General features: G+C 37.7%; 1 long non-coding RNA gene and 1 pseudogene across 2 annotated transcripts; one reads left to right on the forward strand and one right to left on the reverse strand.

The window, feature by feature from the left end:
- On the reverse strand, positions 1-5,164 carry LOC146502740 (uncharacterized; annotated as a pseudogene). Its single transcript, XR_014869390.1, has 4 exons — positions 1,738-5,164; positions 1,428-1,580; positions 1,066-1,149; positions 1-968 (listed from the first exon to the last, which is right to left on the reverse strand). The product of XR_014869390.1 is annotated as an uncharacterized LOC146502740 (transcript).
- Positions 5,165-5,249: 85 nt separating this feature from the next.
- On the forward strand, positions 5,250-8,123 carry LOC146502741 (uncharacterized). Its single transcript, XR_014869200.1, has 2 exons — positions 5,250-5,910; positions 7,525-8,123. It is a non-coding gene; the product is annotated as an uncharacterized LOC146502741 (long non-coding RNA).

Below are 8,123 nucleotides of genomic sequence, written 5' to 3' on the forward strand. Positions count from 1 at the left end.
TTCACCTTTATTAAACTGTAACAGCAGTGAAAGCAGCAATTCTGCCATGAACAAGTCCAAAATCGCATCCATATAAACTTGTTAACACATTTTTAAAGATAGCCTGCAGAAATAACTAAAAGAAAAAGTTAGTTTGAGAATATATTTGCAAATATTTCACAAAAAACTGACCTTAGCAGCAAATAAAATAAAGTGCTTATAGATGATCCTGTCATCTCTTACATATAACATTTGTATTAATTATACAATTGAAAATGTAAACTAAATTAAGACTACCTGAAAAAAAAGCAACACGCTTTTATGAATAAACAGATTTACACAAATATAACTTGTGTATTATTTGACAACAGTTTCAACTTCTGTACAAGTATTTACCTGTACAAGATTTCAACTAAGTTGAGCCTTAAATGACATTGTTACATAACTAATACCAAACACCTACATGAATTTTAATCTTCATTTTAAACATGTAAGCAGGACATTAAGGTTGACTTAGAACATATTGCTAAAAATCGTCAGTAAAAATTTCTTACAACATGATACCAAAAGGAAAAATCATCCTGCATTGCAGTCACATGAGGGGAAAGCAATAAAAACATAAGCAGTATAACATTACTGAACACAAAATGAAAAACTGCAAAGAATTGCAGAAGTGCAGTCTTTGACTTCTCAATGAAACAGATGGTTTTTGAAAGCAAGAACTTTAGAGAGTTTAGCTCCATCCAGTTCCATGAAAACCTTCTGGAAAACGTCAAAGGTGTAGCAGAGGTCAGCAGGGTAGGCAAGGTTTAATGCATACATGAGTCCAAATAGCATTATCACAGCAAATGCTACATTATCCAAATTCTTCGCCACTCTGATGCCTGAAAGGACAACTCTTGTTCATCTGCTGAAGCTTGCTCTTTAAGATGATAAATTCAAACAGTGGTGTCTTCAACAGTCTCACTGATGACACGTTCTTCCATGCCCTGTAAAAAAGAAGCCATGTTAGTCATTTCCAAGTAAGTAATATGACACACTGTGGAAAGTCCAAAAGAAAAAGAAAAAAAAAAGACAAGTAGATACCACATACTCCCGGATAAGCATGCCAGGGTCTTCACACATGTAGATACACACTCCCTTGACACACTCAGCATCAACATCTTCACACTGAAATGAAATGTATGTAATTAGCATCTTCATTCAGCCCTTGTCCTTCATTTAAGTTTTAATAGTGTACTTTACATGAAGTAAAGGCACACAAATAATAATAATAGGTTTACTGGCAATTAATAATAAGTTGACAAAGTGAAGGTTAAAAAAACAAGCAGATGTAAAAATACAAAATGAGAGAATTTATCATGGGAAAACATTTGAAATCTTCCACAATTATAAAGTTTCATCCAAAGAGGATCATGTTAAGTGAATGTTGAGGCTTTATCACTTACATTATCCATTTATGCCACAATTCTTTTCAGTATTAGTCCAAGCTCTCCTCTTCTGTTGACCAACTTCACCAGGTTGTCCAAGTGGAGAGCCAGCTGCACCACGAACTTTGTTTGAGGGGGGATGGTGGCAATTCTCTTAAACTCGGCGTTGATCTGAAAACATGAGCACAGAGAAATGAGCTTCAAAGGTTTAATACCTGGAAGAAGGCCGCAATCACTCATGCTGAAGAAATGGGCTGTCAAATAACAACTGTGCCTTAACCATTTTAGGCTAATACCACAAGAACACTGTGCATGAGGCAAACCTTACCTCATGGAAATCAAATAGAGCAGGCCATCTTGCCATGAAAGCCTCCACCATTGGTGCATCACGAACAACTTCATGTCTTCTGTATGACAAAATCTTTTCCATCTTGAGTTTCACCAACTCTGTTACTCTTTTTTATGTCCATATGGTGGGCTTTGGCATGTCAATAGCTTTAAGAGTCCCTTTGTCTGCTACTTCTGAAACTGAGGTAAGGTTAAGAAACTCATTCCCAAACAAGGAATCCATAAACTGAAGTCTGAAACTGCCCTGAAGACAACACTGTCTCTTGACTTCAACGATGAGATCCTCAGTTGATTCAGGCGCTCCATTAGAGAGTGAGCCTTCGACAGGTTCCGTCAGCCAAAACAGTCTTTAGGACCATAGGACTCTGTAGGCAAAAAAGAATTACATATCAGACATTCAGAAAGAATCATTTCAGTTTAATTTTCCTAAAGCTATCCATACCCAATAGTCAAAGTTATAAAAATCAGACATAAAAAAAGAAGAATTTATCTAATGAAATACATGCGACTGAAGCTATTACACTTATATGAACACCTTTTATTTCTATATACCTTTTTAAAGTCACAATGTGGACTGATCCAATCTCATAGTCAACCAATGGATAAGTATCAAGGAGTTCACAGAGTGAAACGAGAGTGAATATTCTTGTGGATACTGGGCTGAGCTCAAAAGCTCTGTCGTGCTCTCTGTACCAGCCACCAAGCTCTCTGACAATGTAGAATATGCTGTGGTACAATGCAGATATGGTTTTTCAGTATTCTGGCAATCCACCTGCTGCCCTTTGGGCCAGTACCATTCCCTTTCTATAAGTTATACTCTTTAATGTCACACACCATGCAAGGTCAACCTCGAGAATGTCAGGGAATATGTACCTAATGACTTAAGCTATCTCCTCTTTAAGCAAATCCACTAGAAAGGCCGATACAGCTGAGACCTCTAATTCAGACTTGCCAAGAGATGGGGAGTTTAGATGGTAAGCTATAATCATCTGACGTTTTGACTTCTGTAATCATAAAGGTAAAAATTCCACCATCACAAAAACATTAATTTTAATTGAAAAAAGGTATTCCAGTCCAGAAGAGCATCAATGGTTTCTTTAAAGTACCAATCTTTCTCTCATTTATACATAATGTTTTGAAGCAGCTCACATATGTTCTACACAAAGTAGAAAAAAAAAGGGGGGGGGGGGGGCGGTAGGGTCCTAATTTTTGTTAGGACTATGTTGGAAAATTCACAATACATCACTTAATAAGACATACTCTGTTGAACAAACTTATCTCCTTGTAGATATCTGCTGTATTATTTGGGCTTGACCAATAGAATAGTCAAGTAAGTGACACTTCACCTAAAACAATGACTAAATGGAAAAATGATTTGGCATTTATGGGCACAGGTTCTTAAATCCACATGTAAGGTGGCAGGATCCTTATTGTGTGGATGCTTTAAGGCACCCACACTATTGAGTTCCTGTTTCTCTTTAAACTTTATTTTTTTCTTTTTCAAGTTGCTTCCGTACGTTTTTTTGGACTTTAACTACTTCCACAATTTTTGTGCTATTTTCACAGTTCAAATTTTAGACTATTCTGCTATTTCTGCTAATGACGGCTATATCTTTTGGTATTTTTTACTATTATACTTTTTAAAATATTACGTTTTTTTCCTTTAATTTGTCCCATTGAAATGAATGGGAAACTTCCGCAATTCTGCTAAAACTTGCTTGTTTTTGAAACTTAACTACTTCCTCATACTTTCACGTAGAACAACCATTCAAACTTTAAAATGTTCTCAAATTATTGGGCTATTCAGGTATAAATCAGCTTTTTCATACCTCTTACCATTTTAATCTTATCCCTTTTTAAGTTTTCAGTTGCATTTTTTTAATTTTTCACAAAATACATGCGTTGTTATGGTTGCTATGCACTTGGCTTTCAGTGTGCCACTGTAAGTTTCGCAGTCTTCTCTTCATGTCCGAACAACTTCTTGCTACTTGCTCAATTTTCACTCAACTTCCACAAATTATACATCAAAACGTAGGTATTTTTGCTGGCTTTCAGAAAATGTCACTATCATTGTTGTGGAATTTATAGAATTTTGGCAAATCTCCTCAGACCAACACAAAGTCTCAAAACTCTCCATAGAAAGTCAATGGAGAGTTTGTTCAAAATCACCGCTTGATTTCTGTAATGAGAGGCATATTCGAATCATCATATCTCCTTAACGAAGCGAAGTTAAGACATAAGGCTTGTCCGAGTATATCTTCAGACACTCCTGATGCTCACAATTCAAGAATTTCTTTCTCACCTATTACCGTTCTGAGATGAGTTAGACTTGTTTGAGGGTAGGAAATTCGTCCTTTGCTCAGATTTCTTCAGATTTCAAACTCTGGAAATGAACCACTTATTTATCTCGTCATATCTTTTTGATGGATTTCCACAGAGACCTGAAACTTTCCATGACTGTTCACCCAAGCCTGCTGTCTCTTACGGTGAAAGAATGATATCGATACTCCAAATAGATTTAGAGTTAGAAAGCGTTGTTTGAGGGCAAGTCAAGACAGTTTTTGCTTCGCCTCTGCTCAGTAATGGTGCATTAGAAGTCAAATATCTTTAATGATTCATATTTTAATGATAAATCGTCAACACTTGAAGATTCCCCCATCTCTTCTGAACAAAACGGTGTAAGAATGACCGTTCTAGCCCCTACGGTTAGGAAATTATGGTCATTTGTTTGAGAGGAGTCGTCACTATGAGAAATAGACTACAAAAATCCTGTCTCTCTGCTGCATGTGTGTAAAATCGGCTGCACCTGTTTTGGCGGGAAAAAGTACACAGCCTCTCTGATTGGTGGATTCAAATTCAGCAGCTCCCAGGCTGCTTGACTGACCTAACTTGCTTCTCTCTCCCTCTGTGTGTGTGTGTGTGTGTGTGTGTGTGTGTGTGTGTGTGTGTGTGTGTTTAGTGAGAGAGAGAGAATCCTACCCTTATTTGGCAGCATCTCATTGTAGGATTTAAATTGAATATAGTTAGACTGGTTGACTGGATTAGAGCCTGTGTTTGTGTGTCCCTCTGTGCATTTGTGTTTCAATATGTGTCCATATTTGTAATTTTGTAAGTTATTACTATTCTGCTATATCATAGTATTTCTGCTACTTTTCGGTAATTGTACTAAATACAGTATTTCTGCTAAATCATACTATTTCTGCTATTTTATAGGATTTGAGGTAAATATAGTATTTCTGCCAAAACATAGTATTTCTACCAAATATAGTATTTCTAATAATTATAGTTTTTCTACCAAATCATAGTACAGTATTTCTGCTTTTTATAGTATTTCTGCTTTTTATAGGATTTGTTCTTAATAAAGTATTTGTGCTTAATATAGTATTTCTGCTTAATATAGTATTTCTGCTTAATATAGTATTTCTGCTTTTTATAGTATTTCCGCTAAATTATAGTATTTCTGCTAAATTATAGTATTTCTGCTAAATTGCGTTCTAGGTGAAAAAAGTTACCCTTTTGGGTAACTTTGGATTTTTGATTCTCAATATATCAGGCATTTTAAAGACTAGTTGCATGAAACTTGGCCAGGATGTGCATTTTAGCATTATTTTTAAAATTCAATGATCCCCTCTATGGTGTGGTGTATAGTAAAGGAGATAAACATATGGCTTACCTCCTACATTCTAATTACCATTTTGGGCCCCATTGACTACCATTATAATCACATATTTTCGATATACTGTAATCCTGACATGTGATAATGCTTTTCTCGTGAATACCTAATGGATCTAAGCCTCAGCCTTCAAAATAAAGGAAAAATAGGTTTTGGATCAAATGACCACAATATTAGGCATAGCACCACCATAGACATTTTCAGTGGTTTTGAATGCAGGACATGGTTATCTTACTATGCAAAATACATGGCAATAAAACAGCTGACCACCATAAAATAGTCTTGATGTAGTGGAACTGATATAAGAGAGTGGTGTGAATGTGATTGAGAATATATTTATACTGTGTGTGTGTGTGTGTGTGTGTGTGTGTGTGTGTGTGTGTGTCGGTCGCAAACAAAACGGCCCATAGAGCCGCCTTCTTGAAGTGAACAACGGCAGCCTGCTCCGTTTTTTTTCCCGTTCTCTAAATCTCTAGTGATGTGCGGATCGATCCTGAAATATCGATTCCTCCGATACCAATCATTTATGTTGTAGAATCGATTCTCACATTAAAATATCGATATTTTAGTAATTTAGAGTAAATTTGTAGTTTATCATTAACAGGAACACAGTGGAAAGAAACGATAACATTCGGATTGTCTACATTCAAAGGAACTACTTCCTCTTCCGCCTTTCATAGTCATGTGCGAAATACGGCTGTATAAATGTCTCGCAGCCCCTTGGCGTGCGCAGTGCGCACTCACAACAATGGCTGAGCGTAATTGTGCAGACGTATTTTACCTCCACAAACAGCTGAGACGTGGTTTGCATACATGTGGCAAAAAAGTGAGGTGTTGTGGGCATACTTGACAACCTTGACATTCAAAAGGGCTGGGGGGGATAAATACATTTTACAGTGTTTATTTATCGTATAAAATACGTTAAATGTCACTGTTATTATTGGCCGGCCCGGAAACAGCGGGGGTGTCCAAATTCAGAGGCTGCTTCCACCTGAGGACCTGGCCTTCGCGGTCTAAAGAAAGCCGGGTAGTACATCACGAGCTCCCTCGGTAGAGTGAAACTCTGCTCCTTGCTATCTAAAATATAACATAAAATATAACAGGGCACTGACGTAAACTCTTGACCGTCTCACACTTTGTTTAATTCGTTTTCTGTTTGACGTTTATCCAGCTGTGTGAAAACCCCGGAGTAACCCTCCCGAGGGATTAATAAAGTTAAATTTTATTTAATCTAATCTAATAACTTTAATCTCAGCCAAACCGATTTACTCACGAACAAATAAAACACTGAAAAAGCCAAACAATAACATTTTTAAGTTATCAAAGTGACTTATATATCATGTTTAACCCAAGTAGCAAAAGACTGCGGGAGTTTGAAGACGATGTGTCGGTCGGCTCAGATATTTGAAGTTTACACAGCTACATTCTCACCTGAAAATATGTTAAAAGTTTTTTTGCAACCCAGAAAGAGAAATAAGAGTAATATTAAAACTAAGTCACTGCCGCCATTGTTGGAAACTGGAATTGGCTGGGCCCCGCTTTGAATTCTGCCATATGGTTTTTCAATTTTGTTGTCCGGGTGGAAAATTGGGAGAAATTCGGGAGAATGGTGGCTCCGGGAGATTTTCGGGAGGGGCACTGAAATTCGGGATTGAGTCGAGAGGGTTGGCATGTATGGTTGTGGCAACATCATTAACCTTGTCAAACACCTCAGAGTAAATCATATCACAGAATATGACCAGCGTATGTTGAGGCGAACTGAAGAGGAGGACAGGGACAGGTGCTGCTAGGGCCAGACAGACATCTCTCACAGAGTCCTTTAGTGCTGCAGGCAGGCAAGGTGTTCAAATAGCACACAACTTCAGTTGTTATATTTCTATGTGATGAACTCTGCATTATTAAGTGATAAGAACAAGTAATCTGATGTCCTGTAATCATTATGATGCTATAATTTGAGATACAATAAATAAAATTATTTTTTGTACAAAGTATCGGTATCGGATCAGTATCGTCGATACCACCCTGAATATTACTTGGTATCGGATCGGAAAGGAAATCAGTGGTATCGCACATCACTATAAATCTCTCTAAAAGTTTTTTTTTCTTCACTCTGCACATGCCTTGTGTTTGCTCTGAGCAGCGAGGGGGATGGGGTGCAAAAGCAGCCACGTGTTTGTTGAGCAGAGGGGGGAGGTGTGCAAAAACAGCCACCTGTTTGCTGAGCAGACGGGGAAGGGCAGTCTTTACTCTCCCAGTGGCATGTAAACAGAGCTGGAGGGAGAGAGAGAGAGAGATCCTTTTCTATCTTCTTGGATTCAAGTGCACATTTGAAGTCTGTGAGAATAGTTTGCAGCCTTGTCTTACTAGTGATTTCTGCACAGACGCCACGAAATGCACAGACGCGCGCACGCACAACACGAAGCGCACGGTCAATTTAGGGCATGCTTGGAAGCTGTGCTCATCGTGCAAACAGCGCATTATTATCGTAACTGTTGCAAAAGGTAGGATATGTCCTGTCTGCAAAATCCACCCATCTAGAGGTTTGTGCTATAAAATGTAAATTACATCTTTGTTCAGTTTGTTGTTGAGTTTGTTCAGGTCAGTTCAGTTTCCCAGTGGCACAGGAACAGAACAGGAGGGAGAGACAGAAAAAGATCATGGTCTGTACAATAAGATAGAGGATGATCTTTTTT

Source organism: Neolamprologus multifasciatus, chromosome 15 (genome assembly GCF_963576455.1).
Source record: "Neolamprologus multifasciatus chromosome 15, fNeoMul1.2, whole genome shotgun sequence".
Taxonomy (NCBI): Eukaryota; Metazoa; Chordata; class Actinopteri; order Cichliformes; family Cichlidae; genus Neolamprologus; species Neolamprologus multifasciatus.